Source organism: Phoca vitulina, unplaced genomic scaffold (assembly GCF_004348235.1).
Source record: "Phoca vitulina isolate PV1807 unplaced genomic scaffold, GSC_HSeal_1.0 scaffold15, whole genome shotgun sequence".
In the NCBI taxonomy this organism is placed as follows: domain Eukaryota; kingdom Metazoa; phylum Chordata; class Mammalia; order Carnivora; family Phocidae; genus Phoca; species Phoca vitulina.
Genome location: NW_022589718.1, coordinates 25,638,395 through 25,657,545, shown reverse-complemented (window position 1 = coordinate 25,657,545; position 19,151 = coordinate 25,638,395). Strand labels below are relative to the sequence as shown.

General features: G+C 46.1%; 1 protein-coding gene across 5 annotated transcripts in view; it reads right to left on the bottom strand.

Moving 5' to 3' along the window:
- Positions 1-19,151, bottom strand: part of IRF2 (interferon regulatory factor 2) — a 79,673-nt gene that overhangs the window by 40,335 nt on the left and 20,187 nt on the right. The window lies entirely within an intron of this gene.

Sequence of the window (19,151 nt, the reverse complement as noted above, 5' to 3'; positions counted from 1 at the left end):
TCTAGATAGTCTTTCCCTTGTCCACTCAAATACCACCAGAGTGCAATCACTAACAAAGTACTGTCTAGCACTCATCTTCATCCTATTTGCATGTAAATTTAAATGGAACGTGGGATTCAAAAGCAAAGATGAGGTCCATTCAAGCTTCCACTCTATAAAACTTCACGGACAGTGTGACCTCATCCTCTTTTCAATCCTTAGCTGTATCTTCCTTCTTTTACTCATTTCCTCCCCCGAAAATGAGCTCCAAAAATTCTATTGAGATGAATTTGGGTTGCAATGGTCCAAGTCTCAGTCACTCTCTCTTCCAGCTTGCAGAGGACTTCTCTCTCCTCTGTGCCTCCCCCAGCTCCCCCTGCGTGCGAGCATCACTATGTCAGAGCCTTGGCCTCGAGAGCCTGATGACATTCTAGAACTCGATTCTAGAACCTGCACGTCTCTCCCAGCTCAGATCCACTCTCTGTTGCAGATGCCTCCTGGGAATCCCTGCTCACACTGCGCTCTCTGCTGCTCCTTCTCAGGCCTTGCCCGTCCTTCCCCATCCTCCAACACCCAGTTTCTGCCCTCCTTCTCCACAGGCCTTCCCAGACCACTCCAGCCCAATCCTCCTCCCAGACTTCCCCAATACTCACTGATCTTACATTGCTCATTTGAGAATCAAACATTGCTTGAGAGCAGCATTCCATGCTGTCTTTATTCTTATCCAACTCTCTCCTTAACTATAAACTCTTCCACTGTGTACACCTCTCTTCCTAACCAAACTGTAAGTTCTTTGAGAGCAGGAACTCTACCCCTCGTAGGGTCTTTTAATATTCCTACAAAACCCAAATGCTGCCTTCCACCCAGGAGATATTCAAACAAGATCCAGGCCAGCTCTGAAGGTCAGCCAAGCTGGGCTGACATTGCTGGTTGGCCCTGTCCACGCATGTGGAGGCTTCAGGTCACCGTTCTTTGAGATAAGTAACAGGAAGCTTGGGGACAAGCCCACAGGGGCCCCCAACACCGCTGCTCTTAGTGGTTCGCAAGTCATTCCAGTCCCTCATGCGTTTATTCACCTTTTTAAGATCATTTATTGAGAATGATATTCCAGGAACAGGAAAAGGCAAGACATCCTCTAGCATCTAGAAACTCCTAGTCTAATAAGGGACAGGAAGGAAGAGATTACCATACCACACGAAGAGTCCTGTGTACAGAATGATACTAGAAAGCAGTTGGCAACAGAGAGGGACCAGAGACAGGCTGGCCCTGCAGGGCCTGGAGAACCATGCCTAGGGATTGTGATCATCATCCCAAGACAGGAGGGAGAACTGGGGATTAATGCAAATGAATGATATGATCGATTTTGTTGACAGTAAAGGGAAGAGCTAACTACAAAATCCAGACCAGTACATTACCACTTTTAATGGGCACACAAATCTTGATTTGGCAGGTCTAGGTGAGCCCTGTGATTCCCTCTTTCTAATAAGCTCCAAGGTCCTTGGACCAGACTCCGAGGAGCAAGGCTCTAGATTGCCTTCTATTTTTAATTATGAGCCACCTGCTCTTCTGTGCTCTTCCTGCAAAGTCTGGTCATTCTGGCAAGCAGAGCCCCTCCATTAGGCTCAGCGTATCACATTCTGTATCACCTATCTGTTGGTCCATCCCTTATTTACATGCTGGGCCTTTCTAACAAGGACACAGCTCAGCCAAACCTCGGTCTCTCAGTTACCTAGCCAAAACACTGTGGAAATCACACACGTAAAAGATGTTCTAAATCTTGAGTTAGGACTGTCATTACTCATAAGCAGATTTTTAGGAAAAGCAAAGATAGCAAGTATCGCCTTATCAGAGTAGGACAAACTCTGTTACAAAGGACTTCTCTTATTTTAGGTTCTACGTTTTGTTTTGTTTTAAACACCTAGGACTTCCCCGATGTTACACACTGGGAAAAAACTAATCCTTTCACATGCAGATACTTCCTCTATATATACTTGATCTTAGAGCCTGGCCCCATGTCCCACACACTAAACAGGTAATGATTGACCAGTGGTCTCGCTGCCTGACGCAGAAGAAAACAGGTACCGTTTGACATAGGTCTCCCATGATGGTCACCAGCTGAGTGCACGTCCTGACTTGTGCGGAAGAAAGTGAAGGTGGAATTCTATCTTGAGCCTAGCGCCAGAAACTCATCCTTTAGTTTGACACAAAAAATAAATGGGATTTCCAGAGATTAAAAGGCTGGGAGGACAGTCACAGAGGGTCAGAGACTAGATACTGAGAAAAGAGTCCTCTTTGGCATGAATTTTCTAGCTTCTGTCAATGAAATTCATGGTGACAGATGGGTCTTCCTTTTGGAAGGCGAGTTTCCCAGAGGCACCCGATCCCATGGGCCACAGGAAACTCAAACCGAGTTGGGGAAGGCGTGGAACAGGTTAGAAAAGACAAAGAGGTGCTATTTTTGGCAAGAGAACCACAGTTCACCAGAAATCGAGACACGTGTTCCAGTCCTGACCTTGACGTTACTAGTGTGTGTCCTTGGGCTAGTCACCCAAACCCTCCGGTCTGCACTTCGATCATCTAGGAAAATGAGAGGTTTCAAAAAGATAATTTCTCAAGTGATCTACAACTCTAGGAATCCTTTTGTGACATGAAGGCTCATTATCTGGTTTATCTTTTGTGTAAGCTTGTATGCTTGTGCGCTGGGTTGTTTTTAAGAGTGAAATGCTTGGGGCGCCTGGGTGGCTCAGTCAGTTAAGGGTCCGACTCTTGATTTCGGCTCAGGTCATGGTCTCAGGTCCTGGGATCGAGCTCCACGTCCAGCTCTTCACTCAGCAGCGGGTCTGCTTAAGGATTCTCTCTCCTTCTCCCTCCACCCCACTCTTGCTCGCATGTGCTCTCTCTCTCTCAAATAAATAAATAAATCTTTTTTTTGAAAGTGAAATGCTGAAATTATGGCTCTTTAAGCCTAAAATATGAAACATCTACCCTCGATCCCAACAAAAGGTACTTTCTAAAATCACCTATCATTATACCTTTGAGATGTGGGGTTGGGATCATCTTTAAAGCCACGGCATCAGCCTCTAAATCAGTTCAGTACATGGCGGGTATTTAGAATATCACTGGTACCAGTGATGCTGCATAAACGTATGTAAGCTATTCCCTGTGACTCACAGGAAGTGAACAGTCCCCCATGAAGTTGACAATGGTATGGTCATGCTCAGGGCCAGTAACAGTGATCTTGAATTTTAACCTAAATAACTGAATTTTGGATCTTGGAATAGTAACAGCAATGGCTACTATTCATTGAGCACATACTATACGCCAACCCATTAAAACCAGTTTTTCTGAGTTTCTCGTGTAATTCTTATAACCCTAAGAAGGTAGGGACTTTATTTAGTATTCCATATTACAGATGACAGGATAGGTAAAGGAACTGCTTCAAGGCAATCTGCTAGTAAGGAGGAGAGCCAAGACTCTCATTCGGATCTCTCTAAAATGCCCAGCTTCAGAAACCCTAACACCTGCTTTTTTCTTACCCTAGAAAGCACTCAGTTATGATGGTCTTTTAACTGTTCTACTTCCTGAGCCTTTCCCAACTCCTATCTGTTCTGCATACCACTGACATATTAAATTTCCTAAAATACCACTTAAATCATGTTAATATTCTATTCCAGGGACTTGTAAACATCCCTGCTGGATTTAAGATAATAAAATCCTTGGCTGAGAGGGGGTGGTACGCTTCTGCTAATGACACAATTAGGTAATTCAGACCTAACTCCCAAGGCGAATAACAAGAAAACCTACACAAAACATGTTTTTTAAAATCTGTTTAGAAGAATCAGAGAACTAAGAAGGTAGCAAAGAATTAGGAGAGCAGGATCGGGAAGAAGAAAGAAACTCAGGAAGGTAAGCCTGACATTTGGGGCATTCTTCCCCTAGCCTAGGGGCATCTGCCAATTCCCGAATAGGAGGCTCCGGGGCACAGAAGCTGAGCAAAGCTTCTGACACATTCCGGTGACTAAGAGGGACAAGAATTGAGGATCAGGACTTAACTAGGAAAAGGAAGTCTAGAAACCACACACACACACACACACACACACACAAGCTTCATTTGGGATAAAACTAAATGGAAACAGACTAACCTCAAAGACTGAAGCCTAGCTTTGAATCACCTCAATCTCTGATCAAATTAAAATGATCTGGAACTCCCAGAAGTGAATGTAATCATATCTTGAGGAAGACAACATTATCCTAGGATTTATATTACCTCTGGAGTTTTTCATACACACAATCAATATAGCTGAGAATGCAAGGATAAAAGACAACAAAATAAAAAATCAATGAAATATGGACAACAAAAACAGACCCACAGGGATTCAGACACAGGTCTTATACAGATATAAGGGATACACAGATAACAAAAGTTTTCAGACACAGTCTTTAAGACAAGTATGCCTACATAAAAGACAAGATGGACAACGTTGGTAAAGAACTAGAAACTAAAAAAGAAATTCTAGGACTAAAGGGCAAATAATTAAAATCAAGAACTCAACGGATCGGTTTACTAATAGATTAGACACCGCAATAAAAAATAAGAAGAAGAAGACAGGTCGGAAGGAAATAAACAGAATGAAGCACTTAGAGACAAAAGGGTGGAAAATGTTAAAAAGAAGATAGCATCCATAGCAGATTTTATCTTAGAGGTAAAAAGATCTAAAATATGGGCAGTTTGCAGTTCCATGAAGACAAGAGAAAGAATGAGGCAAAAACGATATTTGGGGAACAATGACCAATTATCTTCCAACCACAGATTTAATAATTTACTACAAACCCCAAACGGACAAATACAAATAACACCACACTACAGTACGCGTGCTGAAAACCAAAATCATAGCGAAAAATCTTAAAGACGGCCAGAAGGTAAAAACAGGCATCACCTTCAAAAAACAAATAACAAAAACCCCAAGACCCAGAAGCCTTACTGTGGCTACTCAACAGAAACCCTGGGAGACAGAAGACAACGGAAAGGTGTCCGTAAGGTACTCAAAGAAAAAGCTGCTATTTGTAAAAAGTTGAGCTACAGCAAAAATCTCCTTGGAGAATGAAGTGGAAATAAAAGCATCTTCGCTCAGAGAAGAATTTCCACCAGCAGCCCCACAGCTCATCAGATCCCAGTTGCAGGGGCACAGGAGGTGGGTCAAAACTGGGGAAGAGGGAAGGCAAGAGTATGGGCGCCACGCAGCTAAGAAGAGGGCTTCGGGGTGAGTCTGACCACAGCAGCACTCCATCCCATTTCTTCAGCACCTGGGACACTGATCTGTTTCATAAGGAACCTGCCAGGGCTCTTGTCACCTGATAGCCCTCCCCACACAGCCATGTGCCCACCCCTCTTCCCAACCTACAGAAATGCAGCCCTCCTAACAAAAGCTAGCTCCAATCTCTTTTCATCGACGAAACCTTCTCTCTCAGCTCTAACCTGGGACCCTCTGCTCCTACAGCAGGTACTCCTAATGCAGTACCCAGTCATCCAGTGTATGGACAAGTATGTATTTTTTTTTTTTTTTAAAGATTTTATTTATTTATTTGAGAGAGAGAGAATGAGAGAGAGCACATGAGAGGGGCCAGGGTCAGAGGGAGAAGCAGACTCCCTGCAGAAGAGGGAGCCCGATGCGGGACTCGATCCCGGGACTCCAGGATCATGACCTGAGCCGAAGGCAGTCGCTTAACCAACTGAGCCACCCAGGCGCCCTGGACAAGTATGTATTAAACACACGTTATTGCAAGGCACTCTGCTAGGTGCTAGGGAGGATTCAGAGGTGTGTGAGCCCTGATCACTACCCTCAAGGAATTAATAAGTTAACTGGGGGTATGAGACATAAATCCTATAAAGCGACCTAATAATACTATAATTATGATAATAAAAGACTGCGCTAGAGATCAGAAGGCAGTATACGATTAATTGCCAACTACGGGAACTAGTTCATGAGGAATCCATAAATCGTTATCGGATGGGTTGGTAAGGGAAAGCTTTGCGGCACAGGAAGAGCTTATTAGGATGGGGAGGAATAGTCCAGGCCCAGAGAGGGTGGCAAGCAAGCCAGGCAAAGGTGAAGGCTGGTATAAAGGGCAGAGGCAGGACCGGGGAAGGTGGGTTTGCTGACGTGGGCGGAGCAACTGACTTGGGCACCAATGCGGGTGGAGCTTCGTGAGAGTCCGCGAGCAGGTGAGCAGGTGAGCAGGTGAGCACACGGGCTGGGTGGTTTACAGAAATCATCGCTAACCCACACACCGGCCCTTATCAGTTAAATATTGTTATCCCCATTTTAGGGAGGAGGAAAAGCATAGCTTGAAAAGGTGACTTTAAAAAAAAGAAGAAAAAACCATGTCGCAGTCACCCAAGCCCCTAGAAGAGGGACCAAGGCTTGTACCCCCCATCGCCCAGCTGGTGGAGAGAGGCTCCTAAAATGCTGGGTACCAGCCTGAGATTAGTCACGTATAGCAGTCACAGAGGGGCAAACGGAGGCAAGGAGATGAGCCAGCGGCTACTGCTCGGGTCCAGGATGGAGGCTGCGGGAATGCACAGAAAGCGACGCGAGTGGCAAGCCCCGGGTAGGAACGTACTAGCGACATCTAGTAGTAACTTTTCCTGAACATTTGGTAATCGTTCCCCAAATGCAAGTGCCTCTTGCATGAGATTCTACACTCCTCACACCGACCTTTGTACCCTTTTGGCAAAAGTTAAAAATTCCAGTTCAAAATTACGTGAGTTGAGAGGAAGAAGGCTGGAGTTGAAAACCGAAAATCTGCGCCATCATCATCGCCCTCCTTGTCCCCATCACCTTGTCCAAGTGCTTCCTAGGAATCAGACCCTAGGCCAGGGGCTTTTCACGCGTTACTTCATTTAATCTTCAAACAAGTTCTATGAGGTATAGTCTATGAGGAAATCAATTGTGTGATATCCACTGTTACCAGTGATGTAATCCTCATTCCATGCACTTACTGTTTTATTTTATTGAACTTTCGAAAGATGCGCGTCACAGATTCATTTAATAATTTTAGTCTCTAGCCCAGTTCTTCTCAAGGTTTTAAGCAATTCAACCATGAATTCTCCTACTATGTGGGCTTTTCAAGAGCTCAACCTTGGGGCGCCTGGGTGGCTCAGTCAGTGAAGCGTCTGCCTTCGGCTCGGGTCATGATCCCAGGGTCCTGGGATCCAGCCCTGCATCGGGCAGGGAGTCTGCTTCTCTCTCTCTTCCTCTGCCCTTCCTCCCTGCTCATTCTCTCTCTCTCTCAAATAAACAAGTAAAATCTTAAAAAAAAAAAAAAAAGAGCTCGACCTTGAATAATGGGGACAGGATTGCTGGAAATGGCTACCCTCAATGTATCATCACCCCTAGTTACTTTCCATTCACCTATATACCAGCACCCCCAAAATGCCTGTGCTACATTATTACCTGGGGAATTTAAAAAAAAAAAAAAAAGGACTCCCTGACCCCATCTTAGACTCACTGAATAAGAATTTCCAGGGATTAAGAACCAGGAATTTTTTTTTATTATCCCAGGGCAATTCGGATATGTAGCTACGTGTGGATATCACTGCCATTCAGTACCATCAGCTCAATGGCCTTCCAGATCCCATTTGTATAATAAACATCTCCAAATGAGTCATAGGAAAACGAGGATGCCAATGGTGAATAGATTTCATCATGAATAGAATATAAATACATATGAAATTAGAATTCTAAAATGCCTTTAAATACCACGGAACAAGTTTCCCATACTGAGAATCATCCAAATTATAGTTTTGCATATTTGCCATTCTACCCACAATTTTCTTATTGGACGTGTTTTCTATCTCCTTTCAGAAGATATTACCATAGTTACTTTACAAAAATTTCCCTATCTCTGACCACAAACTACTCTGGTACCTGAAACAGTGTGATTGAGCATCTGATAGTAACTTGCACTGCATCATTGCAACTGAAACTGACTTATGGCCTCCACATGTGTGTTCAAAAGACACCAAAATATGTCACTGGTTTTCCGTACTGTTGGTGAGCCAACAGTCATTCTAGGAAACAGTTCTCAATGCAGCCTAAAGAGAACAGGAGTTCTCTCCAGCCAGAGAGCAAGCCTTGAAGAAACACGGGACACACTCTTGTCTATGCAGACACGCACTTTTCAGAGAGGGGGCCCAGAGCCCTGCCGCCCATCCCTGCCCAACGAGCCCCGCTCCCCTGTCCCGTCTCCCCAGAGTGCCCATTCTCTGGCCCCATTCTCTGCCCAACACAGCTGCCTAGCACTTCTCCACTACAAATGGGTCTCACTTCCTCCCTCTTGCTTGCTCATGTGTCACAAACTCATGCCTGGGCCGAATAACGCCCAGTCCCGACTCTACCATGACACGTTGATGGTTTATCTGCACATCTTTTTTGCTTCTCCCTCATCAGCCCCTGTTGCTGTACCCCACAGGAATGATCTCAGATCTTTCCACACTGCCTAATTCACAGCCACACTCATCAATCCCAGAAAGGCTCTTGCCTCTCACTTCAGAGAGGAAAACAGACGCCACCAGGCTCTTCTTTCTGAGTTTCTGACTCCACTCCCTCTTCAAACGTATCTGGACTTCCATGCCCTCCTTTTTTCCTTCTTCAGACCAGGCGGGTAGTGATGCCACTCCCTGCAAGGGGAATGTGGAAGGTTTAAGAGAAGAAATACTGAGATTGGTTTTGGGTCTATTGGCTTTGAGATATTTTTGGGATATCAAAAAAAAAAAAAAAAAAAAAAGAAAGCGTTGGGTGGGCCATTAGATCCATCGAGGCTAGAGCTTGGGAGAAATGCCTAGCCTGGAAATAGCCAGCCACCCCTTTGCAAAACTTCCCTTGAATTCCTAAAACACCTCCAATATATATCCTATGCTCCTTTCAAGCCAGACACCTGGGTTAACATTGCTACATATGTTAATATGTACATCTGTGTTGACTTCTACTTTGCATCAAACAGGCACCTGATAAATAAAGATCAGCCCTCTCCAGCAATTCTGGACACGTTCTGTACCCGCACAGTCCAACAAGGGAGCCACCAGCCACGTGTGGCTAGTGAACACCTGAACTGTGGCTGGTGTGAATGACGAACCATGCACACCAGATGGACACAGAGTTTCAAGGCCAGTTCTAGTTTTTCCAAATCATAGTGAGTGCTCAGGCGTCTGCTCAAAACAAAATATCTGCCTAGGACACCCTTGTGGGGGTTTTGAAGAGGCAGGCTAGCCACCTGACATTGAAACTGGTCTATTTTGAGAAAAGCCTGTTTTGTTTTGTTTTGTTTGCTTGTTCTTTTTTTGCTTGTTTGTTTTTTCTGGTTTTTTGTTTTTTGGGGTGTTTTTGGTTTTTTGGTTTTTTTGGTTTTTTTTGAGAAAAGCCTGGTTTTAAAAGGGCTGACTCACGCTCTGCAAGCTTAATCACCTTTCGGAAGGCAACCTGTTGGTAAGTGGGGGAGCTACTCACCCTGTGAGTAACTTATATCCCTGTTTAGACCTGCAGGCCCTTGAAAACACCACCAGCTGGCAGGTCCAGAGTGCCCAGGATCCCATGCTACGTGACAATGATATGAGCAATAGTTGATGAGTCTTAAGTGCTCAACAGTGTCAGGCAAGTTCTCAGCTTGTTATGAGTATTATTAGTTCACTTGATTTGCCACCATCCTGTAAGGTAGGTGCTCCTAAAATCTCCATTTTACAGATAAAGAAACTGAGACACATAAGGTTAATAAGTACCTTGCCCAAGGTCACAGAGCTACAGAGTGGCTGAGTTCACATTTCAACACAAGGGGTCTTAGGCCCTTACTTGGCCTTCGGACGATGAGGTCAAATTGGGGTCCACATAAAGAGGCATGGAGGGCCCAGTACCTCCCAGTCTGATGCAGTGTCTGCACTGGGAGCCTGTGCTGAAGGGGCTCCCAGGGCCGAGAGAGCCCCGTGGCCAGTAAGCACTGCTCCAGCCACGCTGGTTGGGCCCGACGCATAGAAAGCAGCTTCCCGACCTCCATTACCCAGCACCACCCCCCATTAATTCGTACTTCCTGCCCCTCTGGGTACCTTCCTGGCTGGTGGAAATCAGCAAGACGTACTGCGTATCCTGTCCAGCCAGAGCTTTATTTTTGTAATTTGTACTAGGAAAACAATATTTCCCCACTCCAAAATAAAACAATCTTCTTATGTTCTACCCCTTCACCTCCATCTCCTCTTCAAGAAAGCAACGGGAGAGAACCAGAGGGTTCGTTATCTGTGTGTTTGTCACTGGGTGCGTTCTCCAGTTGTTTTAGTTTCTGCTTCTGCCATAAGGCAGGGTCACCTGGCCCAGAGCATGGGCCACCTGGGTCCTGGGCAGTCTTTAGAAAGGAGGGGAGGAAGAAAGTGTGCCCTGCCCAGCCTATTCTTTTTTTTTCTTCTTCTTCCTTTTTTCTTTTTTTTTTTGTACCAATTAATTAACATACAGTGTATTACTAGTTTCAGAGGTAGAATTTAGAGATTCGTCAGTTGCATTAGAGATTCGTCAGTTGCACCCAGTGCTCATGACATCACGTGCCCTCCTTAATGCCCATCACCCAGGTACCTCATTCCCCCAACCCACCCCCAGCAGCCCTCAGTTTGTTTCCTAGAGTTGAGTCTCTTATGGTTTGTCTCCCTCTCTGATTTTGTCTTATTTTATTTTTCCTTCCCTTCCCCTGCGTTCATCTGTTTTGTTTCTTAAATTCCACATATGAGTGATTCTTGATGGGCCCCAAGAACTAAGCACACATAAGACCCATAGATGCTCTACCACCTCAATGCACATTTTGCATGAACATCCGTGTAAGGTACTGAAAACCACTCAGGTGGTAAGCATTTGGGGTATTTGTCAATTTCCACCCTGTCAGTGTATATGCAGAGCAAACACGGGCTATGAGGGCATTTTGCTTCTCCCTCATTTTTAGTATCAGGACCTCTAACAAGTGCCAAACCTCATGCCTGCAAACGCCACGCCGACCTGCCTACATCTGTACTCCCTCCACACCATTTGTCCTACATCCGTCCACACCAACTTACTTCCCTCTCGGAATGAAGGGCCACTTTTAAATCCACCCTTCCCAAAAAGCTTTCCCTGACCAATGCAGGTTCAACTCTTACCACAACAGCCTTCCTGCTCATACGGATAGAATGGCCCCAAGAAATAGCTGGATGTTAATGATAATTGATCTTGTCTGACTCTTCGCTAATTAAGTTGACCTGGAATAAGTGATTCTGATCGCCACAGGACCTTGCACTACCCTTATTTGTCACTGAGTAGCAGGGCGGCCACAATGCGGGGCTGACAGGCACCATGACTTAGGGACAGCACGGCCACCCATGAGCAGGGTGGAGACCAGGGAAGGCTTTGGAGGCCTGTGTCCCAAGGAGTTAGTGCCACATCCTTATCACCATGCCCTATATGAGGCTAGAATGGGGGAGTTGTGACCCTGAGAATTCAACCTGCCATTGCTCTAAAAACTCAGAAATCTCTTAGTCTCCACCACTTTCTCCAAAACTGGAGGAGGCATGCAGGTCTAAGAGTATTTCCCTCAGCAACCCTGGCCAACTCCCCAGGGCACTGCCTCAGGAACCAAACGCAGAGGGTAGCAGAACCCCCGATCCTTAAGCCTCAGTATTCTCATCTGTAAAATGGGGATAACTTCCTTAGAGTTTGTGGTAGCATTAATAAGATGTGCAAAGTGCCTCGCCTACTATCTGGTCAACAGTGGATATTTAATAATCAATAGTTTCCACCGACACAAATTTTTGATCAAGGATGTTTGACGGAGCATGATTTACAACAGCAAAAAATTTAAATTGATCCAAACACCAGACAGTATGGAGATGGTTACATAACATGCGGTAGACTCAAATAATGAAAAACCGTGACTCTAGAAGAGTATTCCATTTGTATGAGAAAGTGATCAGCATATATATGTTAACATAGAGCTAATATATGTAAGTATATATTCTATGTGTTTTTATATATTCCATATAAGTAATATATAAGTTAATATAGTTCAGAATATAATACAAGTTAATAAGTGAAAAAAAAGCAGGGCAACACACTTCCAGGATATGCTGGGCACGGCTGCTGAGTCGGGGTGCTGACACGGGGCTCCCTTCATGACCACAGTCAGAGCTCACCCCGCACAAATGCTCCAGCCGACTCCCACAGAGGCCGGCGCCGCCTGGTACGGGACTGACGACGTGCACCAGGACACAGCTGTGTGGCCCAGAACTGGGCGGCCAGGGGCCAGGGGAGCACCCCAACCCCAGCGGCAGCAGACCAGGTGAGGAGGTTTGCTCAACAGTGAGTAAAAAGCTGCCATCCATTACAGCATAGGGTGTCTCGGGGGTGGGAGGGTATAATCCCCAGGAGGAATCGTAAAGCCACATCCTAATGAGTGCCATCCCGTGTTCACTCCAAGTCCTGAGGTTTCCAACAGCCCTGATGGCAGCAGAGTGCTCTAATTTTAGATCAGAGAATAAGTATAATATGGCAGTAAAGAACATTCTTCTCGGGGTGCCTGGGTGGCTCAGTCGTTAAGCGTCTGCCTTCGGCTCAGGTCATGATCCCAGGGTCCTGGGATCGAGCCCCACGTCGGGCTCCTTGCTCGGCGGGAAGCCTGTTTCTCTCTCACACACTCCCCCTGCTTATGTTCCTACTCTCGCTATCTCTCTCTCTGTCAAATAAATAAATAAAATCTTAAAAAAAAAAAGAACATTCTTCTCGGAACGACGGAGTTTCTGTCTATCCTTCCTCCCCCCTCCCTCCCTTCATGGACGATGTAGTCCAAAAGCCCATTAGCTGGAACTGTGCAAAGCAGATGTACTGGTTGAAGAGTGTGGCCCTCAAATTCATGTCCACCCAGAACCTGTGGACATAACCTTATGTGGAAATAGGGTCTTTGCAGATATTATCAAGTTAAAATCAGGTCATACTGGGTTAGGATGGGCCCTAAATCCAACATGACTGGTGTCCTTACAAGAAGAGGGAAATCTGGACACAAACACATACACAGAGAGGAGAAGGCTGTAGGAAGACAGAGATGGGGGTTGGGGGGATGCATCCACAAGCCAAGGAAAGCCAAAGATTACCAGCCGCCACCAAATTAAGCAGAGAAGCAGGCAGCAGATTCTCCCATAGAGCCCCCAGAAGAAACCAACCCTGCCAACACCCTGATTTCAGACTTCTAGCCTCCAGAACCATGAGGCAATAAATTTCTGTTGTTTAAATCACCCAGTTTGTGGTACTCTGTTATGGCAGCCCTAACAATCTGAAAAGAGTAGACACTCGGGGAGCAGAGCAGAAGCATGCTAGTGTGGGGTCCTGGCATAAAGAGGCTGTCCCCTTGGGGGGGAAGGAAGCAGTGGCCTGTAGCGTGGGGAGTACTGAAGCCGATGTGGGGCAGCGAGGATAGACACTGGGGGAGACGGAAGCCTAGAGTGGGGTGTCAGGGCCCAAGTGAGGTGACGGGGCTCCTGTCCAGGGGCAGCAGTCCCATCCAGAGCACAGGAGCCCAAGGAATGAGGTGGGGGGACAACCTCATTGCCATGGGGAGGCCGTGGGGATGTGAGATTAGATACATACAGGCAACTGAGTAAATTAATTAATACATTAAGGATAATGGGAGCCAGGTTTCTCACTTTTGGAGAAGGAAGTTCAAACAGAGGAAGAAATCTAGAATAACCCTGGGTGTTGGAAGAGAATAAGGACTGAATTCATAGTTCATCATATATCTCGATAAATACAGAAATAAATATAGATGTACAAATCTGTGTCTGTGTACGGCACATATATTCCCTGCCCACTAAGAGGGTCTGGGGGCGGCCACATACCATTGGTGGTAAGCACACATAATACCCAAATCTTAGTTTCTAAATACCATTCTCCACTAAAAGGAATCACGGCTTCTTGGGAAAATGGCTGATTGCAGGTCTAGGGCAGAGAATGCAAAAGATAAACATGAACCATTTTGGAGGACCAGAAAGTAAGGAAGTGTCCAAAGAACTCTGGGGACACAGCAAGAGGACACACAGCAGCCAAGGGGCTCCCACCAGCCAAATCGGGGATAATCTGAACATCAAAATACTGATAAAAGTGTGTCGAATGAAATAGGAATCAATGAAAAAGTAAACAGGGAGAAGAGAAAGCTCTTCGATAAAGCAGAATGCCAAGTAGTAAGTGTGGACAGAGTATGGAACCAGAAATCACCACTTGGCAGCTATCGAAGAAGTAACCACACCACCAGGAACATCAATGGATGCTAAAACCAGAGCGTTAAAGGCTCACTTGAACTGGGACACGTACAAGGTCTTGAAGTACCTCCCACAAAATATTTTTTTTATGAAAGGGGGAGGGGCCAAGGGAGAGAATCTTAAGCAGCCTCCTGGCCAACGTGGAGCCCAAGCAGGGCTCGATCTCATGACACTGAGATCATGACCTGAGCCAAAATCAAGAGTCGGACACTTAACCAATTGAGTCACCCAGGCACCCCACCCACAAAGTATTTATCACAAAAGGAAGAAGAATAACCTTACAAAGGAGAAGCCTGACAGATACCTCTCTAAGCCAAATGATCAAATGAACATCACCGGTAAAGAAACAAGTCAAGGTCATTCACCACCTAGAGGACGCAGTAAGAACGGAGCACCGTGTCTGTGAGACTCTTGTGGAAAATACGCCACCTCAATCTATCCACTCGTGGGCTGCCAACAAGCCCTAACGATGGGCATTCTGTAAGACAGCAGGCTTATCACTGTCAAAAAAATCTCAAGATCACAGAAGTTACAGAAAGATGGAGGGGACGAGACGCCTGAGCCTGGGTCAGATCCCTCTGCCGTGAAGGTCACTGTGAAGATAGCCAGCGGACCTGAATGGGGTCTGTGGATTAGGCGGCACTAAGTCAATGGCCTGCTTCTGCCCGTGATCATGTTGGAGCGTGCCCTTGTTTGCCGGAAAGGCACATTCAAGCATCCAGGAGTGATGGGACATCGTGTTGGCAAGTGACTATCTTTGGGGAAAAAAAAAAAATGCCTTGCAGTGTTCTTGCAACGACCGTGTAAGTCTGAAATTAGTTGCGAGGAAAAAGACTTGGTGAGAAAGACGAGAGCAGAGTACGTGAGTGATTTACCGTCCAGAGGGGGAAACAACAGCAAATACATTTTTCTGCAAATACAACAAATTCTAGAAAAGTCCCTCTCTGGTGCTTCAAGTAAACTGTTGGCAGTTTTTTCTCAGTCCAGACACCACGACTGGATTAAATACACGCATCAGTCACGATATCCGTCCATCCATCAAGGGCAGCGCCATCAAGCAACAATTATCTCAACGAGGGGCCTCGAAGCTTCATTTCCCCGGGAAGATGAGGAGTGATGGTCCATAATTCACTTACATGGCAGGTTGTTTGGAAAACCAGAAGTGACCAGGAGCTCGCCTGCATAGTTTAGAGAAGGCTCTCTGAGTTAAGCATGAAACATTGACCTCCTAACTTTTGTACTAATATTTAACAGCAGTTAGCAGTTATCTACACTTGGAAACACAAGGGTGCTGTCCCAGGGACGCGGCCTCACCCCGTCAGTGAAGTTAGCAGCAAAGGAAAAGCAGTCAGAAGCCCCCAAGCCTGGGCCGCCCCTGACCGCCTTTTCCAGATGGCCGGCCTTCCGAGGCCCCGCACCAGCATATCTTCTGCAGGACATTTCAGGCCAGCTCTTGCTGGTCATCCAGTGTCCCCAAAGCAGGCTTTCCCAGCATAGTTTCATCCCTCTGGCAAGGACGGCTACCCCTCCCTCAGCCTGTCAGGCGCTTGGCTCCCGAAACGCCCACCGTGAGTAAGGGTTTTGCGGCTTGCTTCTCATTTACAACTTTCTCAACTTGCAGGATTCGGAAGCCTGAATACCCTTCAGTTCTACTTGCTCTAACTTGGCGGAACATTGCAGTAACGACTTTGGCCGGAGCACAGATTTCCAAGAGAGTAACTGTCGCGCTGTGAGAATAGAAAGTGCCCCCAGTGGGTCAGGAACAATTCCTTCCTGCAGCAGACCCAGTGCCAGGCGGCCGTTCCGTTCCGTGAGCTCTGCCCTCCAGCCCTAATCTGAGAGCTACCCTGCAGCCAGAAACCTCCCCCTGCGAAAGCACAGATAAGATCTGCTTACAGCCCACTGCTGGTTCCAGCTTCCTCTCCCTCTACTGTCCTTCCTCCCCAAACCTCCAGCCAGTGGGGCTGCCCCAAGGCCTCTGCCCCTTTCACTGCCCGACCTCACACTCTTCCCGTTTTAGCTCCCCAAACCACTTTCCCAGCAAGCCTCCTTGGTCTCTCCAGGCCAGGCCCCCAAATCTGTCTACCCCGCTTGATGAGAACCTCCATGAGGCCCCAGAGCATCTCGGCTTGCTCACCGCGCTCTGTTACCAGGTCCTAGAACATGGCAAAGGCTGAGGCTTCATAAATAAACCTTATGAGCTTACGATGTATGCCAGGCATCAACGATCATGACGGGGGGGGGGGGGAACAGAGAGGGGCTTGCGAGCTAGGAAAAGAAGGCTGGTGCACAAGCAATTACAATAAGGAAAGCAAGGATCTGCCAGATGAAAAGGTACATATACATGCTGCGGGGAATGTTGTCTAAGAAAGCAGCGGGGTGTACACCTTTTAAAAATTCTTTCTTATAGACAGTGCTTCAAATGATCATAGGGTTTCAAAATGTCATGTGGAACCTTGTTTATTTCAAAGCCGTATATGTGACAGCTCACTAGAAACTTACCAATGCCCATCAGCACCGCGCCGGCCGTTTACCGAGAACTCATCGATGGTCAGGATGGCGACCAAATCATTTACTGTCCAAAACGGAACACTTCTAAGTGTGAATGGGGCCTTATTAATAATTATACCTTGCCTCTGAACAGATGTAAAGAGGGACTGTCCCTGGAAAAACCAGGACGTGGGGGTGTCCTGGTTATGGGAGAACGTAGCTCTTTTATTCAAAATCCTCGGACCAGGTAGGTTTCAGAGTTCAGCCATGTGGGGATACTAGAGAGAGAATATGGTGCATCTGCCACATGGAACCAGAACACCCCCAGCAATATCTAGAGCAGAACCTGTTAATCCAACACAGCAATATTTCTGCAGTAAAACATGAACATTCACACTGATTGGGATGAGTGAAAGCTATGAATAGCAGCATGGCAATTCGGGGCAGCCCATCCTGCCAAATGAGTCATGATAAAAACTTTCAGTTTTCAGGGCTTTTTGGATTGCAAATAGGAGATGTGGGATCTGTAATTAATTTCAAGTTATTTCTACCCTTGGAATATATTAGTGTTCCCATATTATACAAGGAAATCAGCATCTTCTTCCTTAAACTGTACTTACGTTATAAATTAATCTGGCATGCACTATGCTTAAATTAGTGAATAATAATAGCACAGTTTTAGTCCCGAAATGGAAAAGTTTCATGCAAACTTCTTTTGCACATTAAAAAGTAGGGAAATACTTCTGCAGAACATTTTTTATAAAATTTGCCATCTTAAGCAGCCATTTAAAAAGTATTCTTGCCTTTATGTTAGACCTCCCTGGCAATATGGATATATTTTCACTTTTTTAATTAAAAAAGAAGAAGAAGAAGAAGAAGAAGCAGCCCTGCTGCTCTATGGCAACCATCATCGGAATCAAAACCACTAAATACTTATAGTGCCACAAATGCACATTTACTCAAAGAACTGTCTGGAAAGTTTACCTGCTCCATTTTCTTTTAAAGATTTTATTTATTTATTTGACAGAGAGAGAGACACAGCGAGAGAGGGAACACAAGCAGGGGGAGTGGGAGAGGGAGAAGCAGGCCTCCCGCGGAGCAGGGAGCCCGATGCGGGGCTCGATCCCAGGACCCTGGGACCACGACCCGAGCCGGAGGCAGACGCTTAACGACTGAGCCACCCAGGCATCCCCTGCTCCATTTTTTTTTTTAATCACTTAAAATGACTTTGAATGAAAGGGCCTAGCTATCACTGCCATGTAAGAAGTACAATACAAGCTGGACATAGGCAGAAAGTCAGGTCCGAGATCCTGGGGCACACAGTTTCTCCTGTGTGAAGTGTAAAGAAAGAAAACACACTAAGGCTAACGACGGTCAAGGTGAAGAGCCCCCAGAGACCTTCCTACCATAAGGGCCAAAGCACTTATACCAGTGTTTACATTTACTGACTTGAACTGTCTATAAATATCCACATTAAAAAGACAAAACTTCCCCCAAAAAAAAAAAAAAAAAGCCGTCCTGGTTCTTCAGCGGATCATGATGGTGGTATCAATAGACGGCAATGACTATTTATACAGCACCCACAATGCACCTGGTGTTAAATTCTATGCTTTCTATACATGATCTCATTACTCCTCACAGGAACCCTATGAGGCAGGCACCGTAATCATTACCGTTTTAGGAACAGGAAGATGCAGTTTAGCCCCTGCCAGAACTGATTCCCCACCACGGAGCTCCATTATCATGAGAACCGAGTGTCCAAAAATAGGCTCTGACCTTGAACGGACAGTACTCATCCCCATGTGCCCTTTGGGTCCTCAAACCAAGCTGGTGTGTTTCCCAAGCTTTACTGGGGACACTGCCCTCCGTCTGACAGTTGCCTCGAGTCAGGAACATTTCAGGTACGGGAGCCTTCAAGTCAGTCACCCAGAGCTTGGAAGATCAGAAAGAAAACACAGAGGGGCACCTGGCTGGCTCAGTGGGTTAAGTGTCTGCCTTCGGCTCAGGTCATGATCTCAGGGTCCCGGGATCGAGTCCCTGCATGGGGCTCCCTGCTCCGAGGGGAGCCTGCTTCTACCTCTGACTGCCGCCCCCCCACCCCCGCCTGTGTGCTCTCTCTGTCTGTCAAATAAATGAATTAAAAAAAAAAAAACAAACAGAAAACACAGAGCCAGAACTGTAGCATTTCCCAACACTTTCTGTTTCATTTGGTCTTTGTTCTGAGGGAGGTACAATTAAGAATACAAATCACCCACAAACAAGGATGGAACAAGGAGATAAGTGAGCTGTCTGGGGCTTTTTCTAAAATGGGAGCTGTCTGACCCTGTATGACCCCAGGGCTGCGCTGATGAAAACACTTTTTGGGGTGTGT